General features: G+C 35.1%; 1 protein-coding gene and 1 long non-coding RNA gene across 3 annotated transcripts in view; one reads left to right on the top strand and one right to left on the bottom strand.

The window, feature by feature from the left end:
* Positions 1–26,216, top strand: part of TPPP (tubulin polymerization promoting protein) — a 124,608-nt gene that overhangs the window by 77,350 nt on the left and 21,042 nt on the right. The gene's annotated exons all lie outside the window — the stretch shown is intronic.
* Positions 1–26,216, bottom strand: part of LOC141549569 (uncharacterized) — a 104,588-nt gene that overhangs the window by 73,511 nt on the left and 4,861 nt on the right. The window contains exons 2-3 of one of the 2 annotated variants that reach the window (XR_012484382.1): positions 16,100–16,167; positions 2,817–10,609 (exon numbers count right to left, since the gene is read on the bottom strand). This is a non-coding gene — a long non-coding RNA (uncharacterized LOC141549569). Of the gene's footprint in view, positions 1–2,816; positions 10,610–16,099; positions 16,168–26,216 lie in introns of those variants that run through there. The other variant, XR_012484381.1, reaches the window with a different exon arrangement.

Genomic DNA, 26,216 nt, shown 5'->3' on the forward strand with positions numbered 1-26,216 from the left:
TTGCACTTCTAAGATGAAAATCTATGAAAGTCTGCAAAGAAGTATGCTAGTTGCACAATTGTTTGTGCCTGTATAAACTTTCTGCAATTTCCCTTGAGAATCCTTAGCATGAACTGAGAATTTGGACCTGGGGTCTTGTAAATAGCATAGGGGTTGACATCAAGAGATCTCTCACAAGGCTAGTTTAAGGTTTGAATGAGATAATGGATCCAAAATACTTGGCAATTTATATAAAGGCCCTTTCTGTGAGTCCCTACTATGGAATTTCTAACTATACAATCCTGGGCAAGGCTCTTAAATTTCATTGAGCTTCCACTGATCAATCATCAGAAATTTATTAAATATCTATTAACTGCCTAACTCTGGAGATTATAAAGACAAAAATAATACAGTTCTGTTAGGGGAAGAGCATGTATTTAAATAAAGCTGTAGCAAATATATATAACATATGTACAAAGTAATCTTAGGGGCAGCAGAGTGGTACTATGTATTATGGTACATATAGTGGAGTTAGGAAAATCATCTTCAAGTGTTCAAATCCAGGCTCAGATACACACTTCCCTGTGTGACCCTGAGCAAGCTACTTAGCCCTGTTTGCCTCAATTTTCTAATTTGTAAAATGAGCTAGAAAAGGAAGTGGAAAACCACTTTAGTATCTTTGCCAAGAAAACCCCAAATGGGATCACAAAGAATCAGATACAACTGAACAACAATAATAACAAAATGTCTGTTTGCTTTATATAACTTTTTGTCAGAGAAACATAATACAAAGATTTTCCCCCTATTTAACTGTTTTCCTTACTGATTTTTCTTTATTAATTTTGTTTGTATAAAAATTTTTAGGCAGCAAGGTGATGCAGTATCCAGAGTGCTGGGTTTTCAGTCAGGAAGACTCAGCTTCCTGAGTTCAAATGTGTTCTCAGACATTTACAAGCTATGTGATTCTGAATAAGTCACTTCACTCTGTTTGCCTCAGTTTCCTCATCAGCAAAATGAGCTAGAGCCAGTATCTCTGCCAAGAAAACCTCAAATAGGGTCTTGAAGAGCTAACTGAGAAATGATTGAACAATAACAAACAAATCTTGGGGTGGTAGTAATAGCTGTTGGGATCATAAAAAACATGATACAAGAGGCAGTTTTTGAGCTAGCTTTTAAAGGAAACCAAGGAACAAGGAATTCTAAGAGGAGGGGATGCTGAAGAATGAATTTGAGTCATGATGAACAGGTCATATAAAGGGATGGAGACCAAAAAGCAAGTGTCTTTGATAAATAACAGTGAGAAAAAGTCTGGCTGGAATATAGAATATGTGTAGAAAAGTGATGTATAATAAATTTCCCCACCTATAAAATAGCAATAAGATCACGTACCTCACTCACAAAAAAAATTTTTTGAGGTCAAGTGAGGTGATTACCTACATATCTATCTATCTTATCTATTTTAACTGTAAACTTTCAAGTGCCACAGAACTGGTGATAGGAACAATAATTAATCTCATTCTTATCTTTTTTGATGGGGTTCAGAAAGAAATGGTCCTGGGATAAGTAATTATCCTGTTATCATTCTTTTATACTTATTATTCTGCAAAAAATATTACACAAATGACTAAAATAACTGATTTTTGAAGTTGGATTAAAAATATTAGGCTGTGGGTCATCCTATTTTGACTCACTGAAAACATCCTTGGTATAGCTGTGGCAGTGGCCAAAACCCCAGGGAGGGCATGCATCTTCTGCTGCTCTGTTTGCTACATTTCTATGTTTTGAAAACTTTTCATTCTCTGTGGCTTGGAGATTGAGTACTTGGTATGTCAATCTCCATGACAAATATTGACCTTTATGGATCAGTCATGCTCAAGTAATTGTCTATACCAGTTATTCTATAATAATGGTCTGATTGCACTACAGTTTGCTTATGAAGTTCTGCAGGATATTTTGATGTGGGTATTTGCACTGTGAAGATCTGTTGTTTGTCAGTCCAGGAAAGACAGTGAACTTTTGATGTATAATTCTACTGATTGGGTTATATTCTCTAGGTAGTAAATTTTTACAATCTGCAATGATATATTGCTCAGTTTCTACTATTTTCTTGCAAAATCTACATTGATAATTAAGACTGGGACCCTTAAAGATCAACCTTCTGTAACTGACCTGACCCTGAATTGCTATCATAAGTAACAGCTTTTTCCACAAGTTATTAGATCCCAAATTCATGACTCCTCCACTAGTTTAATGCTTCTTTTTCAAGATAATAATGCTGGCTAATTTGCATCCAGAAAGAGGAGTGTGGGAACTGAGTGTGGATCACAACATAGTATTTTTACTTTTTTATTGTTGTTTGCTTGCTTTTTATTTTCTTTCTCATTTTTTTCTTTTTGATTTTATTTTCCTTGTATAGCATGATAATTGTGGAAATATGTATAGATGAATTGCACATCTTTAGCATATATTAGATTACTTTCTGTTCCAAGAGAGAGGGTGGGAGAAAGGAAGGATAAAAATTTGGAATACAAGGTTTTGCAAGGATGAATATTGAAAACTATATACATACATTTTGAAAATAAAAGCTAAAAAAAAAAAAAGCTAAGTATGTATGGGTGTTGTCTGGGTTAGACCCTTTGACTATTCTTGGATCTCAGCCATTTCATGGGTTCCATTATTTTTTTTTCACATTCAACAAATTCTATTGTATCGACCTGTCATCAGACTTGACTATTTTTCAGTGACTTAATATCTGCTTGTTCCAAACATATTTTTGTATGTTTTTTTAACCTATTCATCATGTGGTCTAAGAATTTCTATTAATCTTCTTCTTTGTATTTGATGGGGGTATTCATCTTTTTAAAAATGCCTTAGTACAATGAGCCCTGTGTTTTGTTGAACAAGTATTATTAACAATAATTAACAATATCAATAATTTTGCTAGGATGCATCCCAGATCTCTTAGGGTCTATTATACAATTCTAAAAGTATATGGTTTGCTATTACAAAGGTGCTAATTATCTTCTAAGATGGCTATTACAAAGGCATTAATTACTTTTTAAGGTAATTAAAAGTAATTAAAATTGTTCTTCCTCCAGTTCTGATTTAGAAATGACAGCAAATATCTTACTTATTTATTATTATTGTTATTATTGTTATTCCTGCTTTCCTGAAATAGTTATGGAAAGTGCATGTTCATACTGCTTACTGTCCAGGAGGGAAAAGAGAAATGGTCGTCTAACATTTTTCTGTCTCTTGACACTGGCCAGAAGAGCTGTCAGTAAGCAAGGAAGTTGGAATATTGCACACTTCTTTTCCTTTCCTTTCATTAACTTAATAAAATAAAGTCCCAGGAAGCAGTGAGAATAAAATATATCTGTTGCCTTTGTAGACAGCAGGACCAACAATATACCATGTAATCCAGACTATTGCCTAGCATCTATTTCTCTTGACATCTCATAAAGATGATTCCCTTGTTGCAAGGGAAATTTTCCAGAAGAATATGAGCTCAGTCAACTAGTAATATTGATTGAAATAGGAAATAGATTCTTTTCTTCTTTATAGATGAACAGATATGGGTTTTATGTATTCCACTTTTATTGAATGGTCCAATCAATACAAATCCTTGATTATCTGTGGTCTCTTATACTGTACGACTGATCAAAACTTGTTGAAAGTCCTATTTTCTCTCCCTTTCATTGCTATTATTATGTAGCCTTGACTGTACTTCCTTTGACCACTTAGCACTCTTTTTAGAATCATTGATCATAGTTTCCAAAAACAGACATAGACACCCCCATGATGAATGCAGGAGATATCTAGAATATGGTCAAACGGTCAAGAGGCAGACATAAAGGTTAGGAATAATAGAATATAATAATGGAATAGGTGAAATTTTGGTTAATCGATAGCTAGTTTAATAGTTTTGACAAAGCTGTTTCTGAGACTTTGCTGCCAGCTGGTTTACCACAACTATGTATGGGTTGTAATTCAAAATTGCTGTTCAGTTAAAATGGTGTTGATGAGTAAAAGGTTCTGGAAAGAATATAGAAAGGATAAATTGGCTCAGGTTGGGGAACTTAGTCTGGATCCATGCAAACCAGGGTTGAGTTAGTGAAATAGAGATTTACTGTAGACTGGGAGCCAAAGGCTACACTGATCCTTTGCTAGGCAATCCTTCACTCACTCATTTATTCATTCATTCAACCACCCAAGGTAAATTGAACACCCATTTTGTACCTCATAAACACTATGCTAGAGGACTGAGGCAGATAGAAAGTGCAGACAAGATGAAAAAAGCACTTGGTCTTTGGAACCCCTAGTCATTGTTTTCCATACAATTAACAGCCTCCTATCAATAGAATCACATTTTGACAAATGCCATGATAACATCTCAATCCATAAAATTCACAGTGGCCCAAAACCCATAACCACAGATTTTATGGATACAAAGAACTCCACTAGACAAAATTTCCACTAGATAAAAGTCATACACTAAAGTCCCTTCCCTTTTTTGTGTTATTGTAGCTTACTTATAGTAGTATAGCACTTTATGGTTTCTAAAGCATTTTCATATAGATAATAGTAATAGTAACAACTCATTGAAGGCTTACTTATAAGCACCTTCCTCATAATAATCCTGTTAGGTAATGTAAATATGATGCTCTCCATTTTATCAGAGGAGAAAACTGAGGCACAGAGGTAAAATGACTAGCACATGGTTACAGAACTAGGAAAGGAAGTGGAATTGGATCCCTCACTCTTAGGATGGTGCTCTTTGTATTATAAGATGCAGAAATTGTCATTTTAGTATAATAAAAGTATTTGAATACAGTGATCAAACAATATTTATTAAGCATCTACTATATTCCAGAAATAAATTATAATAAGCACTGGGAATTCAAAAACAAAAATGAAATTGGTACTGACCTCATGGAACTTATAATCTATTGAATCATTAGCATGTCTTTCAATTTGCCTTTTCAGTATTTAGAATATATACAGCATTTTTTAATTTTTTTCTTTCCGTCAAATATTTTCACTTGGAAGCCTCCCTTGCCTTTTAATGTCTATGATGAAGTCCTTCTACTGAGAACACATGGGACTTCGTGCTAATGATCACTTTGGAATCTACTTTTCTGACACTATCTCAGTACCTGATATGTAGTAGGTACTTAATAAATGGTTTCTTTCTTTCTTTTTTTCTATATTATTCCTAACCATCAATAAGGCCACAGCCTAGACTTCATCCTTGCTGAACCCACCAAAATCTAGAACTTAATTTCTCCCTCCCCACCATTACTAAAACATTCTTAATTGACAACTCTTGCTTATCCCTAGATCCATTAGACTAGCTCATCAGTCTCAGTGGCATTTCTGGTAAATTACTACTACATCACTCAGGTCATTGGATTCTGTGCCTTGCTTAGACACCCAAATGAGCTATTTTATATGCTACTTTCATAAATATTCCACACTTCTTCCTCCTTTTTTCCTTTTGCTTCCTCTTCCTCTTTCTCCTCTTCATCTTCCTACTTTTAACTTTTTTACATGTTCTGTATACTCACTGGGGATCACTCTTCCTTTCCTTTCCTCGTGCTTGATGGAACAAGAACATCATGAGACATCTCCAACCTGACCTACTACAAATCTCACTCTATGGATGCTAAGCACTCCTTTTATTCATTTCTTATGGATTTCCTTGCAGACAATTCCAACCTTTGTCTATCTTTCCACATGCCAACAATCTTGCCTGTGAACCTCGTTCTTCAGCTATCACCCTTTCTAAAAACTGGTTCCTTCCCTTTGCTTATATGTTCACCATACTCTTATCTTTAAAACTAGCAAACAAACAAATGTAAACAGAGGTAGCTTAGTAATATAAACCTCAGTGCAGTATATAAATTCTAGTTACCATCATCATCATTCTTATTATTATATAAACAAAAGCTTGATCCTTATGTCCCCATGTCTAGCCCTGCTTTCATTTTCAAATATTTTTAAGTGATTAGTCTATACTCATTCCCTCAAATCCTGTTGCATCTCAACTTCATGTCATTTGATTTAGTTTCACTGCTCTACTGAAACTTCTTGCTCTGAGACCATCATTGATCTCCAAATTAACATATTCAAAGGTGTTTTTTTCCTAATTCCTCCTTCCCCTAGATCCTTATGAATCAATTAAGATTACTGACTATCTTCATTTTGAAACCTTTTCCTGGGTTTTTCATGATAACATGTTTTCCTTCATTCCTCACTCTGTCTCTCACTCCTTCTCATTTGGGGTATTCCACAATATTCAGTCCTTAGCCTTATGTTTTTCTCCTTCAACATATTCTCTTTTAGAGAATTTATCTACATTTTAACCATTATCTCTACAGAGATGACTCCCAAATGTGGAGATAACTCCAATCAATTACCAAATCTTGTTGGGTTTTGCTTATTTTCTTTAACATCTATCCTTTGATTTCCAGTCTTTTGGGCACCACTTTATTATATCTTCCATCATGCCTCAATTATTACAAAGCCTTCCAAATGATTGATGTTTCTGATTCTAGCTCTTTTCTATCCACTCCTACTTTATCCCCCTCTTCAGAGATATTTTCTTAAATCTGTATAGTCCATGTAGGGGCCAAGTTGTCTAAGGATGGTTTTCCTTCATCATTGTCAGTATTGAGCATATATTCAAAACAATTACTTTCTATGGCTCCTTATTGCTTTCAAGATAAAGTTTCTATGCTTACCACAAAGGCCCTTCACAATCTGACCCGAGTATATATTTACTACTTTATCTCTCACTCTTCCCTTACAAGAATTCATCATTCATGCAAAACTGGACCTCTTACCTGAACCTAGCTTGCACACATCTAACCCTGACCCAAAGATGAAAAGGAGCTTTTCTCAGATAGAAAGCAAAGGCCTTTGCTAAAAGAAAGTTAATTTTCAGAAATTTACCAGTTAGTACAAAAAGAGATTTAAAATTCAAGCTTATTAATTATCAAAATTCTTTCCTTGATAACTCATTAAATCTACTAATATAGCTGATAGAACATTTATAAATGTTGTTTCAAACAGGTTTCAAACCCAAACTTTTGTCTACTTGGCAGGCTTGTCTAAAAATGTCTTGACCCTGAACTGTGATGAGGTTAGCAAGTACCTTTTGGCAGTCATTCACTAACAAAACAGCTGCAGGGCTTTTATAGTACAGCAAATAGGTTAAATAAATAAAAATTCAAATGCACTCTCTCTATTTTCTCTTATGTAGTGTCTCTTAACTGTCTTTTAACTCTGGGAGTTTAGTTAGGTCATGTTTGTTTTCCTTCTGTGAATGTATGGCATTTAAAAAATAAAAAAAAAGATGTCCTAACTCTCTAGGTGGCTAAGCAGTTCAGGATTTGTTTGTTTTTTTTCTCTAGAAACCAACTTTATTTTTAACTGCTTTTTCTTAAAATGATAGAATATTCAAGTTGCTCTGTACACAGTCCAGCTTGGTTCTGTAGAAGTCAAAGCCCTGCTCCTGCTCCTCTATATAATGGACAATGATTATGGGATCATAGGATTTGAATGTGAATCCCAACTCTGCTGTTGCATGTGCTCAAGTGTCTTTGAACAAGTAACATTTGATTTTTCAAATGCAGAATTGAAAGCCTTGCTGACATAAGGAAAAGAAGTTTCATAAATCTTTTACTTCATAGAAAGCAATTATTCATTCATTCTTTTATTCATTTAACTATTAAGTGACTTCTTAGTGTAAGGAAGGCTCTTTGTTAGAGGCTGTTAGGAGACACACACACACACACAAAAAAAAAAAAAAAAAAAAAAAACAGAAAAAGAGGTTCTCATATCATGTATTTTAAGGTAATGTGTATATACAAAAAAGGTACTTGCAAGCCCAGTCATACAGGAGCTCCTTATTGGTTTTTCTGGTAAAAGGGATGGCCTTGGCTTATTCTATTTCCCCTATTGATCTAAATCACTTATGTATGTAGACCTGAGAATTGGCAGAAACCAATGATTTTGATACCATTGTTATAATAAACTCAGAAACAAAAGGACATAATGGATAGAGGTCCAGCCTGAAAGTCAAGAAAACCTGGGTTCCAGTCCCATCTCTAACATACCATACTGACCTCTTACTGGCAAGGCATTATTAGCTAAGAATATTAGCTACAGATTAGTTATTGATCTGCATTGGCAGAAAGACTATCCTCACTGGGAAATAAAATTAAAAGACTAGATAAAGACAACATGTGTGCATCACAACTCACATTTAGATAGCATGTTATGTTTAATAAGTTCTTTCATAAAAATAGCCTTGTTTCAATCATTCTATCCCATTTTACAGATCAGGAAACTGAGGCTCACATGTCCAAGTCACATTGCGATTAAGTGTTGGGTCTTCTGATTTCAAGATAAGCTCTTGTTCTACTACATTACTCTTTCTTGTTGCACTTACTAATCATACGAGCATTTAACTCTATTGTACAATGAGCTATTCCCACTTCTTTAGTTTATACTGTAGAGAACAGACACTTGAGAAGAAAGGAGGTCAGAGTTTCAGGCTTTTTTTAATCTTTGAGACTAACGTTCTGTTCTACTATTTCCATGTAAAACAGAGTTCAAGAGAAAACGAGAGGGCCTTTATAATTGAAAGCCAGATAATTCTGACCTCTTTGCTATCTTTGTATTCTGGAGTTTAAATCACAGAGCAATTACTGACATTTATATAGCGCTCTAAAGTTGGTAGTGATTTACACAAGTCAGCTGTTGTGGACCCTCCCAACAATCTAAGGATTAGATACATTAGATACATTTATAATCCCTACTCTATAGATGATGAAATAGTGATTTACTTAGAGTGCATAGATATTAAGTGTCAGAAGTGAGACTTGAATCCAGGTCTTCTTACTTGATTCCAAGCAATTCTCCTGTCTTCTCCAGGCCAGTATAGCAATACTGGCAATAGCTGGGAGGGGAAAATGTAAGGTAATGAGCATATATTAAATATGAACTACATCTCAGGTATTGTGCTAAGATCTTTGCAAAAATTATCTCATTTAATCCTCAAAATAATCCTGTGGAAACTGTGCATACCCTTTGATCCCCCAGTGTTACTACTGGGCTTATATCCCAATGAGATCTTAAAGAAGGGAAAGGGATCTGTATGTGCAAGAATGTTTGTGGCAGCCCTCTTTGTGGTGGCCAGAAACTGGAAACTGAGTGGATGCCCATCAATTATGGGTATGGCTGAATAAATTGTGGTATATGAATGTTATGGAATATTATTGTTCTGTAAGAAATGACCAGCGGGATGCCTGGAGAGACTTACATGAACTGATGCTGAGTGAAATGAGTAGGATCAGGAGATCGTTGTATACTTCAACAACAAGACTATATGATGATCAATTCTGATGGACGTGGCCATTTTCAACAATGAGATGATTCAAACCAGTTCCAATAGAGCAGTAATGAATTGAACCAGCTACACCCAGCGAAAGAACTCTGGGAGATGACTATGAACCACTACATAGAATTCCCAATTCCTCTCTTTTTGTCCGCCTGCATTTTTGATTTTCTTCATAGGCTAATTGTACACTATTTCAATGTCCAATTCTTTTTATACAGCAAAATAACTATATGGACATGTATACGTATACTGTATTTAATATATACTTTAACATATATAATATGTATTGGTCAACCTGCCATTTGGGGGAGAGAGTGGAGGGAAGAAGAGGAAAATTGTAAAAAAAGGTTTCGCAATTGTCAATGCTGAAAAATTACCTATTCATATATCTTGTAAATAAAAAGTTATAATATTTTTTTAATCCTGTGAAGTAGTAACTGAAACTGAATCAGACAAAAGTTAAGCAATTTACTCAGAGCATGCAACTAGAAAGTAATTGAAGCAGAATTTGAACTCAGGTATTCCTAACTCCAGGCCCAGAGCTTTACCATCTGCATACTACCTTACTACATTACCCGATTTCCATTCATTCCTTTGAGTGGAAACAATCCTGATGTGCCCCTCCTGCTTCCACTGTACCATTTAGTTGGGGGCTCACTTTCCTTATCTCTCTATTTAGTTTCTAGGCTGGCTCCTTGCACAATCCATTAGGGATGGTTTCCCATCCTCAGTATTTATGTTTAGCACATTTTTTGGAGGGAAGGCAGTTGGTATTAAGTGACTTTCCAAGAGTCACCCTAAGTATGTCTGAGCTACTAAGTGTCTCAGGCTGGATTTGAATTCAGGTCCTCCTGACTCTAGGGCGGCCTCCAGTTCTACTCACTGTGCTATCTAGAAGCCCTTTTGGCACATAATCATGAAACAAATATTTTTATACTGTAGAAAGTGAAACAGAATGCTTTTATAAAGTGGGTTTGGGGGTTTAGCACCTTTGTGATTCATTCTGTTCCAGCATCTTTTAGGAAAAGAGTTTCAGACTGTCCCAGATCCTGTCAATCCCATTCCTCCATGTCTCCCAGTGAACAACCTTCTCTTGTCAGCTGGTGCTATCACCTCAGGGTTTTGCAGGCAGCAGCAGCAACAGCAGGTTGTGTTCTCTATATGTACTGCTTGCAGTCATAGAAAAAAATGGTTAAATCCATGGTTCAGCTTCTCCTTGGCTTCCTGCAAATGGAGTTTTTTTGTTAGTGAGATGAAGGAGCAAGCATCAAAGGCTGGTTGTGGATGAAATATTCCAGGTGGAGAGACAAATTTCTGTCTGTACATTTATAGCATGTACAAATGTGTAGCAGTCTCCGCTGCTTCCTTCTATCTATAAGACATCTATAAGACACAGTGGAAAGGGAATCATGAGCTCATCCTTTAGGATTTTCATACAAAGGGATGTATATACTGATGTGTGGCAGTTCTTATCACTTGGGGCTATTGAATAGAACAAGTATTTAGGATTGTTATTGCTTTTTGGCTTTAAAAAAAAAACTTCATTCCATGAGAGCTTATAGATTGTGATTTTGTGATATATATGTATGTATTTTTATGTGTGTGTATATTATATGTGCATGTATATACACACATGTATATATATGAATGTGTATATGTGTGCATATGTGCATATATGTGTATACATACACAATCTATTATATAGATTGAAATCTATATCTAGATAACTAGATCTATCAACTAATCAATGTGTATATATAAGAGATAGAAGAGAGACAGAAAGTAGAGCTAGGGAGGAAATAGAAAGAAAAAGAGATAAAGAGACAGATAGAGAAAGAGTATATATGTGTTCCAAAGTAGAAGTTAGTGAGATCCCAGACATTTTGTGTAACATTCATTCAGTCAACAAATATAGGTGTCTGCAAATGTCTGTGCTTGAACCACTAACACTTTGAGCAAAAAAGCTGTGAATAATCTCCTTTTCCCTGACATCCAGTGATTTGTCTATGTGATACTAGTCCTTCCCATAATGCAGGGCTTTATTCAGTACAAAATTAGAGAGCAGGACTTTCTTCTTAGGGGAATAAACAAAGCACCAAGAAATGTGATTTAGATGTGAGGGGAAGGAAACTCAAATAGAATTTTACTCTTTGACACAACTGAGACTTTACCATGTTCAAAATACTGGAAACTTGGACTGTGTTCTGAGTTGCTTCTACAATCACTTCCTAGATATCTCTTCACTGTGTTCTCAGGCCAACCTTTTTCCCCTCCTCCTAATTCTCCTCCATCTCTTTCTAGCACCTCTTTATGTATTCTCTTTCTACATTAGAATGTAAACTTCTTCAGATATATTTGCTAGTATTTATATCCCCAGCTCTCAACACAATAACTGGAAATAGTAAGCAGAAATAACCCAAAATGACCGCAGTCTCTTGTGGTTCATATCACTGAACATATACTCACTGCCTGGTTATTATATAATACCATCTAAACTAGGGAGAGCACACACACACAAAAAAACCATATTTTGTTGAAAAATTGACTTTATCCTACCCTACAAAGAGCACATACGACTAGGTAATTAGGATATAACTCTGTCCCTGTCCTTGAATCTGAATAAACTTCCTTCTTGAGAATTCTTATATCAGTATCAGATCACAGGTTGTCCTTAAGTTCACAAAATTTCCAAAAGCAAGGAATCATAAAATCCTTAAAGTTAGAACTTGACTCAGGGTTCTCCAATTACATTTGATAGACTTAACACTAAATTATAGAGCCAGTGGATTACCAGTTACTATTGGGTATTTGGTTGAGATCTAGAACCTAATGGAACAAGTCATTTTTGTGGGGTTATGTCCAACTCTTCATGACTCCATTTGGAGTTTTTTTGGCAAAGATATTGGAGTGTTTTACCATTTTTCTACCCTTATTTATAGAAGAGAAAACTAGAGCAACAGGGTTAAATGACTTGTCCAAGTCACACAGCTAGTGTTTGAAGAATGATGAGTCTTCCTACTTGCAGGCCACATATTCTATCCAAGATGCCATCTAGTTTTCTATGATTGAATTATATTTAATTCAACTAACATTTATAATGGATCCATGATGTCCAGAATACATTAATATTTATCATAAACTCATGACATCCTAGACTCTGAGTGATTTGAATTTAATTCATGACATCATTGGTCCTCTTTGAGAATGAAGGATGAGCAACATTCCGAGGCTCTGAGAAAAATAAATATACTGTACCTGAATTCATCAAATTTACAGTTCTTGGAAATATGATAAAAAAACAATAAAAACTTTAATAAATAATATTACATGATAACTTTATTAAGAAGTACAAAATAAAGTACCATGAAGCCCAAAAAGAGGATCATCAGAATTGGCATTTGAGATGTGTATATATATATATATATATATATATATATATTTTTTTTTTTTTTTTTTTTTTTTTGCTGAGGCAATTGAGGTTACACAGCTAGGAAGTATTGTCTGAGGTCAGATTTGAACTCAGGTCCTCCTGACTTCAGAGCTGATGCTCTACCCACTGCACCACTTTGCTGCCCCACTTGAGTTAGATTTTTAAATGGGAAGGAGGAATTTATCAAATAAAGAAAAGGATGTTGGATATCATAAGTTTAGGAAATATTGTGATTAAATATATGAGAGCAGGAAAATTGAAAAGACATTTGCAAGGTATAGGATAGGTCTCTTTAGCAAGAGCATAGACAACGTGAAAGGAAGAAATAATGATAAAATATAATAATGGAGAGTTAGGACATCACCAGACTAGAAAGGATTTTGAGTGCCAGTTTAAGGTGTTTCAACTTTGCTCAGAAGGCAATGGGAAGCCACTAAAGATTGGTGAGTATCTAAGATTTGGTAGTTAAGTTTTTAGTTTGGGTAACAGACCATTACTCTCATTGCTGGCCATGTATTAAGAAAAGTCCTCAAAGTGAGCAGATTCTTGAGTATATGGAGGGAGTGTTGAGATGAACTAGAGATTGTGTTTGTTTTATGAGCAATGATATTCTGAGATGTATTTCCAACATCTGATGTTATCTGTGTTTATGAGGAAGTCATTTGTTTGGATTTTCCCCTCTACTGCATTCCTTTTTGTCCTTTCTGTAAAATACTTCTATACTGCTGGGCTTCTAATAACCCTTTCTAGAAAGAAAGGAAAAAATTCCCTAGGAAGGGAATTTGGATATCTCGCATTTGGAATATACAAGGATGGAATAATCCTTGAGAGTGTGATATGCTAACAAATAGGTAATGCTGGTTTTAGAGCAATAGGATGTTCAGGCTAGTAGTCCCAAAATCATTTTTGCAAATGGCTCCTTGCTGGCCTGAGCTTCTAATATGGGGGCTGCTGAATTATCTGCATTTATGAATACTCCTCAGAGTCTCTGCCTCTAGAGTGGGGAGGAGAGTGAGGAGAATGACTTCCTCTCTGCTTAGAAATTTGTTTATTTTAACATTAACAAAGGGTGAAGAACTTCTTTCCAAATTTGGCCCAAGGTCCAGACTTACACTGGACCATTTTAATGGTCCATTTTAAAGCATAATGTCCCAAGAAGACAATGACTGTCAGTGTCGATTGCTGTGTATCAGTGTGTGTAGCCACTGGTTGTTTTTTATATAGAAGCTTCAGTGTTAGGAAGGAAGGAAGCTAGTTGATGGACCAACCATTGTTTCATTAGTACTATGTTTTACCCAACTAAGGTAATCTGCCATGTGACTTAATGATTACTACTATTAATAATAATTTATAATCACTGTATATTATAATACAAACCACAACAAGCCCATAAAGTACAGTGGTGCTGTAAAAAGAGGGCTAACCTTGACCTCGTGGAACGTGGATTCAAATTTTGTTTCTGCCACTTGTGTGATCTTGGAAAAGTCACTTAATCTCCCTTTGCCTCAATTTCCTTATCTATAAAATGGGGGGGAGGGGAAGGGTGACCCCTAAGATCTTTACCAGTTCTAGATCTATGCTCATAGGAAGGTTGATATTAGTGTTAGTATTGCTCCCATTTTACAGATGAAATGGGCATAGGATTTAGAGGCAAAGCCACAGTAATAATTCTCAAAGGCAGCAGCTGATATAATTATCAACAGAATGGATTTGCAATTATTGTAAAATAGGAGCTTTTAATTTTAAGGTTTTTTTTAACTTGGAAATGATTTTTTAAACAAAAGTAATAACATAATTGAACATTACTCTGTTTTTTATTTACTTTTTGCACAATTAGGCTGCCTCTGAACCTTCCTTTTAGTGATAAACACTAAAATTTTGATTTAATAGAATAATAGTAAAAATATCTTAACTAGTTTAATTTAAGAGCAGAACAATAATACATGGTTCTTGCACCCAGTGTTAGGAATATGTAAATGTCTATTTACAAAATGTCAAATAAATTTTCTGTAGGCATGGATGACAATAATAAACCTTTACATATTTTGTCAATTGAAACCAGTAACTGATGGTGATGGTAATTTTCTTAAACATCAGACTTTACTTCAATCCTTTCTTAAAGTGACTCTTCTTAAACTAGTAATCACTGCCTTGAGTATTGTTTAAATCATAGTTCATAATGATAGAGCATTATTCCATAAAATTATAACACGTGGTGCCCCATACCTGCCCTCATGCCAGATTACTTCTCTTCTTTAGGAATTTCAGTAACAACAACTTCTGTTATGGTTAACAGAGAAACTACTTCAACAGCATCCAACAAAGCAGTTCTTAGAATCTTAGTTGGGTCAGTTATTTCTTTTTCAACCAAATTCACAAAATCTCCAAATGTGACATCATAACTAATCTCTGAGGAGCTGTGTAAAATTTTCTCAATTATCAGTGGTCACCATGGGGATCTTCAGTGTCTTCTTAATTATTTATGTTTCCATTTCCAAGAAAGCTAATACAATCTTAGGTTATAGTAAAAAAAGCAGAACATGCAAGATCATAGAGACTCCTCCACAATTTGTTTAGCTATTTCCCAATTAATATCCTTATAATTAATTTCTAGTTCTTTGCTACCACAAAAAAAATGTTGTTGTGAGTATTTTATTATATATTGGACTTTTCTATTTTTTACTCTCTTGAGATGTACTCCAGAAAGAGAGAACATATGAGTTAAAGTGTATAGACATTTTATTTAAAATATAATTCTAAATTGTTTTCCAGAATGGCTGAGCCAATTCACAGTTTCATGTATTACTGTGCTTTTCTTACTGCAACCCCTCCAAGAATGACTAATTCAACTTTTGTCATCTTTGGCAATTTACTAGGCATGTGGTGAAAATTCAAAATTACATTTTTCTTATTAATGATTTGGAGCAATCTTTTAAAAATCTTTTTGAATCCTGATTCTTACTTAAAATGTTAACGATTTCTTTTAAGATTAGTTTAGCTGCTTATATTGTGCCCTTTCAGTGATGCCAGGAAAGACATGCTCCTTGCCCGCTCTCCTTCCAAATCTTTTTCATTATTTCATCCATCCCTGACATAATCTCTTATAATTAAAAAAATAAGAATTATTTGTTGAGTCAAGATGGCTCACCTATGAAAGATGCCAATTTTTCTAGTCCTGATGCACCAATTCTCATAGGAATTCTCTAGGTAGGTATACTCAATATCTAAAACTTCAACCAGTGAATGAAGTCAGACTTCTCACATTTAAAAAGATTATTACTCACATTAATATCTGAAAAATTTTCCAAATATTGTCCTCACTGAAGCTGGGATGAGATCAGTTGATTAATATCTGAAAAGGTATAGAAATGGATATGGATAAGTTGTACTCATACAACTGACAGATTTAATTAGAAACTGTGTTAAGTAATTGGGAAGTAAATCTGGATCAATATGGCATAGTTAGATTGGGATGGGGAGAAGGTTTGCAAGTTTGCAAAATTTAGATTTGGTATTCAAGGGAACCATTGATTCTAAACCGTTTGTCTTGAGCTCCAGCCCTTACTTTCTTTCGCTTACTAGGGACAATTAAATATGTAACAATAGAAGAGTTATCTAAATAAGAAAAGAAAAAAGAGAAAAACATAAGATCAGGGATGAACCTTTAGGAAAAGTCCACAGTCATAGAGCGAGAAGAGGGAGGGAAAAGACAGCAAAGGAAACATTATATAAACCAAGTTTTTCATTTTATTATAGATGAGACAACTGAAGCCCAAGTTAAGTTATAGCTTTCTTGCTAAGACCTCACAAGTAATCAGTAGAAAAATCTGGAATTAGAATTCCAATCTTTCTATTCCAATGCCTTTCCATCATACTTCTCTAAAACTTTAAAAGATAGGAGAAGGAAGAAAGCTTTTATTAAATGCCTTCTGTGTACCAAGCACCATGACAAGCCCTTTAAAAATCATCATTTAATATCAGATACTTAATACTTCCTAGCTGTACTTTCTCCCCCTTTGGATATAAAATGGTTTTTTTCCATCCTATTTATGCTAAATTTACCATTTGAAGTTCACTTTAAATGTTCCCCCTGGATACTTATCCCCTTCTTCCACACACACACACAGAAGAAGAAAGGAAAAAAAGAAATTTCATATATAGATTTGGTAAATTTCAAATGGTTCTAGTTTAGGGGCCATTTTTCTGTAAACTATTAAAAGAAGTTACTTATAATGAATATGTTCACACATGCCCATATAAATCCAGGGAGCATGCACCCATAACCATAGCATTATACGTTGTACCCATTCACAATAAACAAGGGCACATATCTTTCCAAGTAAAATCTATGTTTCATTTTCCAGGCCCCTGTCTATGCCTGGTGGCTCTGGGAGTGAGATTACTTATGCACTAGAGTATTGATAATAATTGTCTTATTGTTTTAAAATGCTTAAGTGTCTTTCTTTGTCTTATGTTTTCTATTATAAAACCAATGCCAGCTGCAAAAAAAAATACCTTGGAATAATATGTCCTTGGTACATCATAATGAATAGTTCCAACTCTGTGAATTTGACTTGTTAATTATTCAATAATCAGGTGGTGGTTCTATAAATATGCCTTCTTTACCCCACATTCCCAGAACTTTTAACACAATATAAAATAAAATTTCAAAATTTCTTCCTTTTTGCCCCAAATTATTCAAATTGACTTCTGATTGTATAACCACAATTAATTGACAGAGATTTTTGAATCAATCATCTTCATTTACTAAAGAATAATTACTTACTATATAGGAACTAGTGGCAAAATTGACAGAAATTAAATTTAACATACTTGCCAAGCTAGTATCATTTACATTAAAGTCCTTTAATTGAGGTTATAGTATTTGTTTGATTGTGAAAAATAAAAAGAGCAGATATATTTGCCAAGCATTTGAAAGATGTTTCTTAAAGTTTCCTTTCCTTTCAAATTTCAAGAGTTGAAGTTTTCCATTTTCAAAATTTTAGGATCTTTGGTACAGAAGAAAAAAGGAAGGATCAAGTGCTACAACCTCAGTTTTACTACTTTCTTGTATCCCTATCCTGAAAAGCAGAGGTTTCAAATATGTGAAAATGAATCTACATGAATACTATATTTTATGATACATGTTTGGGATATATGACTAAACATATATTATAAGGAAATTTGGCATTTTTACCAGATAGATCCTCAAATTAGATAATAAGACACTGAGAGAAAGTTTTCAAATATTTCTAATTATAAAGGAATCATAGGTAAATGCTGAGTGAGGAGAGTAAGGTAAAATGCTTCAAAAGTCAGACAGTTGGGTGAGAGGTGAAGAGGGTTTGAACCAGGCTGGTGCCCTGCATAAGTAGAGAAAAGGGGCCAGATGTGATATACAGTGTGAAGGTAATCCTTACAATTCTTGGCAACTAGTTGACTAAGAGAATAAGAGAAGGTCATGAGACTAGGAGGAAATATGAAGATAAATATTTAACAACATACTCTGGAGGAAAAAAGTAGACATGACATACTTTTAAATTTAATCTGCATTATTAATGTTTTCTCCTTTACTTTCTTGAGTTTAGATGATGAACAAAACAATCTAATTTCCAATATATAACTAACTGCTCCTATTGAAATTTTAACAATCAGTTCCTGGGATTTGAACGGCTCTAGGATGTTGGCACTGTCAACAGAAATAGAAGAGTTAGGAGAAGGGGAGGTTTTGGTGAAGAAAGAGAAAGGAATGGAGAATAATGAATTCTGTGTGTGTATAAGGCAAGCAGTTGGATATATTCTACAGGCATAATAGCAAGACTCAAATTTTAGGTGGAAATGAGGGCTGGATTTGTAGACCTAAAAGTCATCTGCATAAAGATGATTACTGAAACCTTTTAGAATAAATAAGGTCTCTTAGAAAGAAAATCCAGGGCAGGGCACTGGGTACACCTCTGCCAAAGAACAGAAAATGGATAATGATGCAGCATATTAGATTGAGAGGGAGTGGTCATATGGGCAGTAGAAGATCCAAGATAAAGCAATTTTAGAAAAACCAATGGAGTAGAGAATATCCTAGATCAGAGCTTCTTAAACTTGTTCCTCTCACAACCCCTTTTTGCCTGAGAAATTTTTACATGATCCTGGGTATATAGGTATAAAAAGTAGGTATACAATAAAACATTTCCTGATAATAAATCATAATTTTGTGACTCTCCCACATTAAGTTATGAGACCCCCATATAGAGTCATGACTCAAAGTTTAAGAAGCTTTGTCCTAGAGGAAGCAGATTATCAAAAGTGCCAAATGAGGTAGTATAGGGCACGTGCATTCTCAGAAATGTCCTATTTATGATGTCAGGAACAATATAAAGTCCAAAGTGAGTAACCTATGAGACTACTCTCCTGAAGCCTGACTCCTGAGGTAGGATGTGGCAAGTACTTTCTTACTTCCTACTGGCAATGGAAAGTTCACTCCTGTGAACTGAGGTTTTTTAGCTGGATTCCTTTGTACATACTCGGGTTTCAAAAGTGGCAAAGCTTTAATGTGCCAACAACCAACAACAATAATTATAGTTATTATGGAGAAACTTGTGGCTAGAATATGGAGAGATATACACAGCTTTCAAATAAGGTTTTTCTCTTTTTATGGTGGCTGAATGAACATTTATTTTCTATGAGGTGTCCAAAGCAGCATCCAGAGTGGATGGGTATGTACACATGAGTGTTTAACAAAAGTTTGGCAATAGCTTTGTGGTCTTTTATGTTATTTAAATGTAGCAATCATTCAACAAAGCAAATACTTAACATCTCCCTGAATGCCCTGCACTAGGATTCAGGAGAGTTGCAAAGACAAGTAAGGCTAAGTCTCTCTCCTCAAAGAATTTATATTCAAGTAGCTACAAAAAATTGTCTCAGACTGTTAGAACCAAAATAATAACATTTCATGTGGTGCTTAAAGCTTTACAAAGTACGTGTTGCAAAAAATTTGGATATTGAGGGATGCCTATAGGTTGAGGAATAGCTACAAGTTGTGGTATGTGAATTAATGGAATAGTTGTGCTACAGGAAATGTAGCAGGCAGATTTTAGAAAAAACATGGAAAGACTTTCGTGGACTGATATAAAGTAAAGAGAGCAAACTCAGGAGAATATTGTACAAGTATCAACAGCACTGATCAATGATCAACTATGAATGACTTGGTCATTCTCAGCAATACAATGATCCAAGACAAGTCCCCTCACGCGATCCATATCTAGAGAAAAAACTGATGGAGTATGATACAAATAAAGGCATACTGTTTTCACTTTTTTGGTGTATTTTTTTCCTTTTGTTCTGTTTCTTCTTTCATAATATGACTAATTAGGATATGTTTTACATAATTATACATATATAACCTATATCTGTCTTAAGGATGGGTGAGAGAAAGATAAGAGAGAGAAATTTCAAAACCCAAAATTTTAAATTAAAAAATAATATAAAAAAGGACATGAAGGACAAACAAAAAAACAAACAAAATATTTCTTTCATAACAACGCTCTGCTGTTATGAAACATGTCTTTCATTTTATAAATTCAGAAACTGAGTCAAAGAGAAGTTAAGTAACTCGCCTAAAATTAGATAACTAGCATATGGCAGTGTCAAGACTAAAGCTTCAGGGGGGCGGAGCCAAGATGGCGGAGAAGAAACACACTACTCAGTGAACGTCCTCACTCCCTCACAACCAATTAGATAAATTAAGTCTCAAAATTAGCTCAGGACTGATAGATACCACAAGGACTGGAAGCACGACTTACCAGCTGAAGAGAATCTGGAGTTTCAACAGGAAAGGTCAGTTCTCAGGGGAGGAATAAGAAAGACCAGCACAGACGGTGGGGTAGGGGCACACTGCGCCCATTGCGCTGGGAAGGGCTCTGGGATCAGAGAAGCCACTGAGGTAAAGGAATCTGGCACAGGCTGTTAGCTCTTCTCTGCTAATTATTTAGCAGTTCAGAAGAGAAAGCCAAAATATTTTAAAACTCAGATTAGATTCCCCCCCCCCCCCACCCTGGGGCAGACTCGGCACCAGGGGGTGTGGCCTCAGCTCCCTCCTGAGAATAGTTAAGAGACTGACAAGTGGGTGGATACGGCCCAAGGCAACACACACGGCCTAGCTTAGCTGGAGGGAGTGGAACTCAGCTCCAGGAAGTCCCAGAGAAGCGGAACCTTTGAACTAGGGACCGCGGTTTCTGGCAGACACTTCCAGTTTGAGCACAGGGGCTTCTCACGTCACCTGCTGCAGACATCCACTCCCCACCCGGACACATAGGCTGAGCTTCTTGCTGTCTTCACTATTCTACGCCCTCAAAGCACAGCAGTGCTAATCACCTCTGAGGCACTTCCAGGGAGGGGGTGGGGAACTCTCTCCCAGAGCTCTATCTTAGCTCAGGCGCAGGAACCGCTGCATCCATCCGGTCTGGGAGGAAGCTGGTAAAGAAGTAAATAATTTCCTACCCCAGGGACAGACCCCAAAACATTTTTTAAGTATGAGCAAAAAAGCTAGAAAAACTATAGATTCCTTCTATACAGAGAAAGAGCGGGTATCCAACCCCGAGGAAGTTAACAGCAAAGATTCAGAAGATAACAACCTAAAGGGGAACGATTCCTGCCCCCCATCACATAACTCTCTCCTAGAAGAAGCTCTTAAGAAATTGAGGGAGATCGAAGAAAAATGGGGCAAGGAAAGGGAAGTTATGATAGAGAATAACAACGTCCTGAAATTGGAGTTGGAAAAAATAAAGAATTCACAGGAGATGCAGGGAAACAAAATTAGTGAATTAGAAAAGGTTAAAAAAACACAGGAAAGTAGGATTTCTGAATTGGAAAAGATAAAAAAGTCTCAAGAAAATAGAATTTCTGAATTGGAAAAAGAAAATAATTCTCAAAAAAAAAAAATTAGGGAAATGGAAAAAAATTCAATAGAGCAAAATAATTCATTTAAAAACGAAATTGGGCATTTACAAAAAGAACTAAAAACTGTGAAAGAAGAAAATAACTCCTTAAAAGTCAGGATGGAACAAATAGAAATGAATGATTCACAGAGAACCCAAGAATCAGTCAAACAAAACAAAAAAAATGAGAAGCTGGAGAACAACGTCAAATACTTACTGGGAAAATCTATAGACCTGGAAAATAGATCTAGGAGAGATAATCTGCGGATTATTGGACTTCCAGAAAACTATGACCAAAAAAAGAGCCTAGATTCTATTTTACAGGAAATTATCAAAGAGAACTGTCCAGAGATAATAGAAACAGAAGGGAAAGTAGATGTGGAAAGAATTCATCGAACTCCTTCTGAAATAGACCCTAAAAAAAGAACACCACGGAATATTGTGGCTAAGCTGCAGAATTACCACACAAAGGAGAAAATCCTGCAAGCAGCTAGAAAAAAACAATTTAAATACCAAGGTGCCACAATAAGGGTCACCCAAGATCTGGCTGCCTCCACATTAAAAGATAGAAGGGCCTGGAACCTGATATTCCGTAAGGCAAAAGATCAAGGACTGCAACCAAGAATGAACTACCCAGCTAAGTTTAGCATCTTTTTCCACGGAAGAAGATGGTCATTCAATGAAACAGAGGAATTCTATATGTTTCTAAGAAAAAAACCAGACTTAAACAAAAAATTTGATCTACATCCACAAGACTGAAGAGAAACAGAAAAAGGTACACAGAACCCTTGAGAACTGTAACTCTGTTGTGGGTATATAAAAAATACTCAAGGATAATTTGATTTTACTGATATAAAAGAAAAAAAGGGGGGTGTAGTAAAGGGAAGGAGGTCGGTTCAGAAAAAGGGGAAGGAGTGATAAAAAGAGGGAAACTACATCCCAGGAAGAGACATAGAAAATACACCATATCTGAGGGAACTTAGTGAGGGGGAGAATCATTGTGTGAATCTTACTCTCATCAGAAGAGGCTCAAAGAGTAAATAATTAACATATTTGTTTTTCAGAGAATTTTCTCTCACCTCATTAAAAGGGGGGAGAGGAAAAGGGAAAAGGAAAAGGGGAATAAGTGAAGGGACTTGGAGGGAGGGGGGAGGGATCCTAAAAAAAAAAAAAAAAAAAAAAAAAGAGGGAGGGTTGCGCGTCACAAGGGGGGTCTGTAAATTAAATATCGGGGAGGGGGATCAGGGGGGTCAAGGGAAAAAAGCATAATCTGGGGATAATACGATGGCAGGAAATACAGAATTAGTAATTTTAACTGTAAATGTAAATGGGATGAACGATCCCATCAAACGGAGACGGATAGTAGATTGGATCAAAAAGCAGAACCCTACAATATGTTGCCTACAGGAAACACACTTAAAGCAGGGAGATACATACAGAGTAAAGGTAAAAGGTTGGAACAGAGCCTATTATGCTTCAGGTAAAGCCAAAAAAGCAGGGGTAGCTATCCTTATCTCAGATCAAGCAAAAGCAGAAGTAGATCTCGTTAAAAAAGATAAGGAAGGAAACTATATCCTGCTGAAAGGTAGCATAAATAATGAAGCCATATCAATACTAAACATATATGCACCAAGTGGTATAGCATCTAACTTTCTAAAGGAAAAGTTAAGAGAACTGCAAGAAGAAATAGACAGTAAAACTATAATAGTGGGAGATCTCAACCTTGCACTCTCAGATTTAGACAAATCAAACCACAAAACAAACAAGAAAGAAATTAAAAAAGTAAATAGAACATTAGAAAAACTAGGTATGATAGACCTTTGGAGAAAACTGAATGGCAATAGGAAGGAATATACTTTCTTCTCAGCAGTTCATGGATCCTATACAAAAATTGACCATATACTAGGACATAAAGATCTCAAAATTAAATGTAGGAAGGCAGAAATAATAAATGCCTTCTTCTCAGATCACAATGCAATAAAAGCTACATTCAGTAAAAAGTTAGGGGTAAATAGACCAAAAAGTAATTGGAAACTGAATAATCTCATCTTAAAGAATGACTGGGTGAAAGAGCAAATTATAGAAACAATTAACAATTTCACCCAAGATAATGATAATGATGAGACATCATATCAAAATCTTTGGGATGCAGCTAAAGCGGTAATAAGGGGAAATTTTATATCTTTAGAGGCTTATTTGAAGAAAATTGAGAAAGAGAAGATTAACGAATTGGGCTTACAACTTAAAAGGCTAGAAAAAGACCAAATTATAAACCCCCAACCAAAAATTAAACTCGAAATACAAAAATTAAAAGGAGAAATCAATAAAATTGAAAGTAAAAAAACTATTGAATTAATAAATAAAACCAAGAGTTGGTTTTATGAAAAAGCCAATAAAATAGATAAACCTTTGGTAAATTTGATCAAAAAAAAGAAAGAGGAAAATCAAATTGATAGTCTTACAAATGAAAAGGGGGATCTTTCCACCAATGAAGAGGAAATTAGAGAAATAATAAGGAGTTACTTTGCCCAACTTTATGCCAATAAATTTGATAACTTAAGTGAAATGGATGACTTCCTCCAAAAATATAGGCTCCCTAGATTAACAGAGGAGGAGATAAATTGCTTAAATAGTCCCATTTCAGAAAAGAAATAGAACAAGCTATTAATCAACTCCCCAGGAAAAAATCCCCAGGGCCAGATGGATTCACATGTGAATTCTACCAAACATTTAAAGAACAATTAGCCCCAATGTTATATAAATTATTTGAAAAAATAGGGGATGAAGGAGTCCTACCAAATTCCTTTTATGACACAGACATGGTACTGATACCTAAACCTGGTAGATCGAAAACTGAGAAAGAAAATTATAGACCAATCTCCTTAATGAATATTGATGCTAAAATCTTAAATAAGATATTAGCAAAAAGACTTCAGAAAATCATCTCCAAGATAATACACTATGATCAAGTAGGATTTATTCCAGGAATGCAGGGCTGGTTTAATATTAGGAAAACTATTAATATAATTGACCATATTAATAATCAAATTAATAAGAACCATATGATCATCTCAATAGATGCAGAAAAAGCATTTGACAAAATCCAACATCCATTCCTACTAAAAACTCTTGAGAGTATAGGAATAAACGGATTATTCCTTAGAATAATCAGGAGTATATATTTAAGACCGTCAGTAAGCATAATATGCAATAGAAATAAACTGCAACCTTTCCCAGTAAGATCAGGAGTGAAACAAGGTTGCCCACTATCACCATTACTATTCAATATAGTACTAGAAACGCTAGCCTCGGCAATAAGAGCCGAGAAAGAGATTCAAGGAATTAGAGTAGGAAATGAGGAAATTAAACTATCACTTTTTGCAGATGACATGATGGTATACTTAGAGAACCCCAAAGACTCTGCTAAAAAGCTACTAGAAATAATTCAAAATTTCAGCAAAGTGGCAGGATACAAAATAAATCCACATAAATCCTCGGCATTTTTTATATATCACTAACAAAATGCAACAGCAAGAGATACAAAGAGAAATTCCATTCCAAACAAATGTTGATAGTATAAAATATTTGGGAATCCATCTACCAAAGAAAAGTCAGGAATTATATGAGAAAAATTACAAAACACTTGCCACAAAAATAAAATCAGATTTAAATAATTGGAAAGACATTCAGTGCTCTTGGATAGGCCGAGCGAATATAATAAAGATGACAATACTCCCCAAACTAATCTATTTATTTAGTGCTATACCAATCAGACTCCCAAGAAACTATTTTAATGACCTAGAAAAAATAACAACAAAATTCATATGGAAGAATAAAAGGTCAAGAATTGCAAGGGAACTAATGAAAAAAAACTCAGAGGAAGGTGGTCTAAGTGTACCTGATCTAAAGCTATATTATATAGCAGCAGTCACCAAAACCATTTGGTATTGGCTACGAAATAGACCGGTAGATCAGTGGAACAGATTAGATACAAAGGACAAAAAAGGGTACATCTATAGCAATCTAATCTTTGACAAACCCAAAGATTCCAACATTAGGGATAAAAATTCATTATTCGGAAAAAACTGTTGGGAAAACTGGAAATTAGTATGGCAGAAATTAGATATGGATCCACACTTAACACCATATACCAAGATAAGATCAAAATGGGTCCATGATTTAGGCATAAAGAGGGAGATAATAAATAGATTAGAGGAACAGAGGATAATCTACCTCTCAGACTTGTGGAGGAGGAAGGAATTTATGACCAGAGGAGAACTAGAGATCATTATTGATCACAAAATAGAAGATTTTGATTACATCAAACTAAAAAGTTTCTGTACAAATAATACTAATGCAAACAAGATTAGAAGGGAAGTAACAAATTGGGAAAATATTTTTAAAAACAAAGGTTCTGACAAAGGTCTCATTTCCAAAATATATAGAGAACTGACCCTAATTTATAAGAAAC

Source organism: Sminthopsis crassicaudata, chromosome 1 (genome assembly GCF_048593235.1).
Source record: "Sminthopsis crassicaudata isolate SCR6 chromosome 1, ASM4859323v1, whole genome shotgun sequence".
Lineage (NCBI taxonomy): Eukaryota > Metazoa > Chordata > Mammalia > Dasyuromorphia > Dasyuridae > Sminthopsis > Sminthopsis crassicaudata.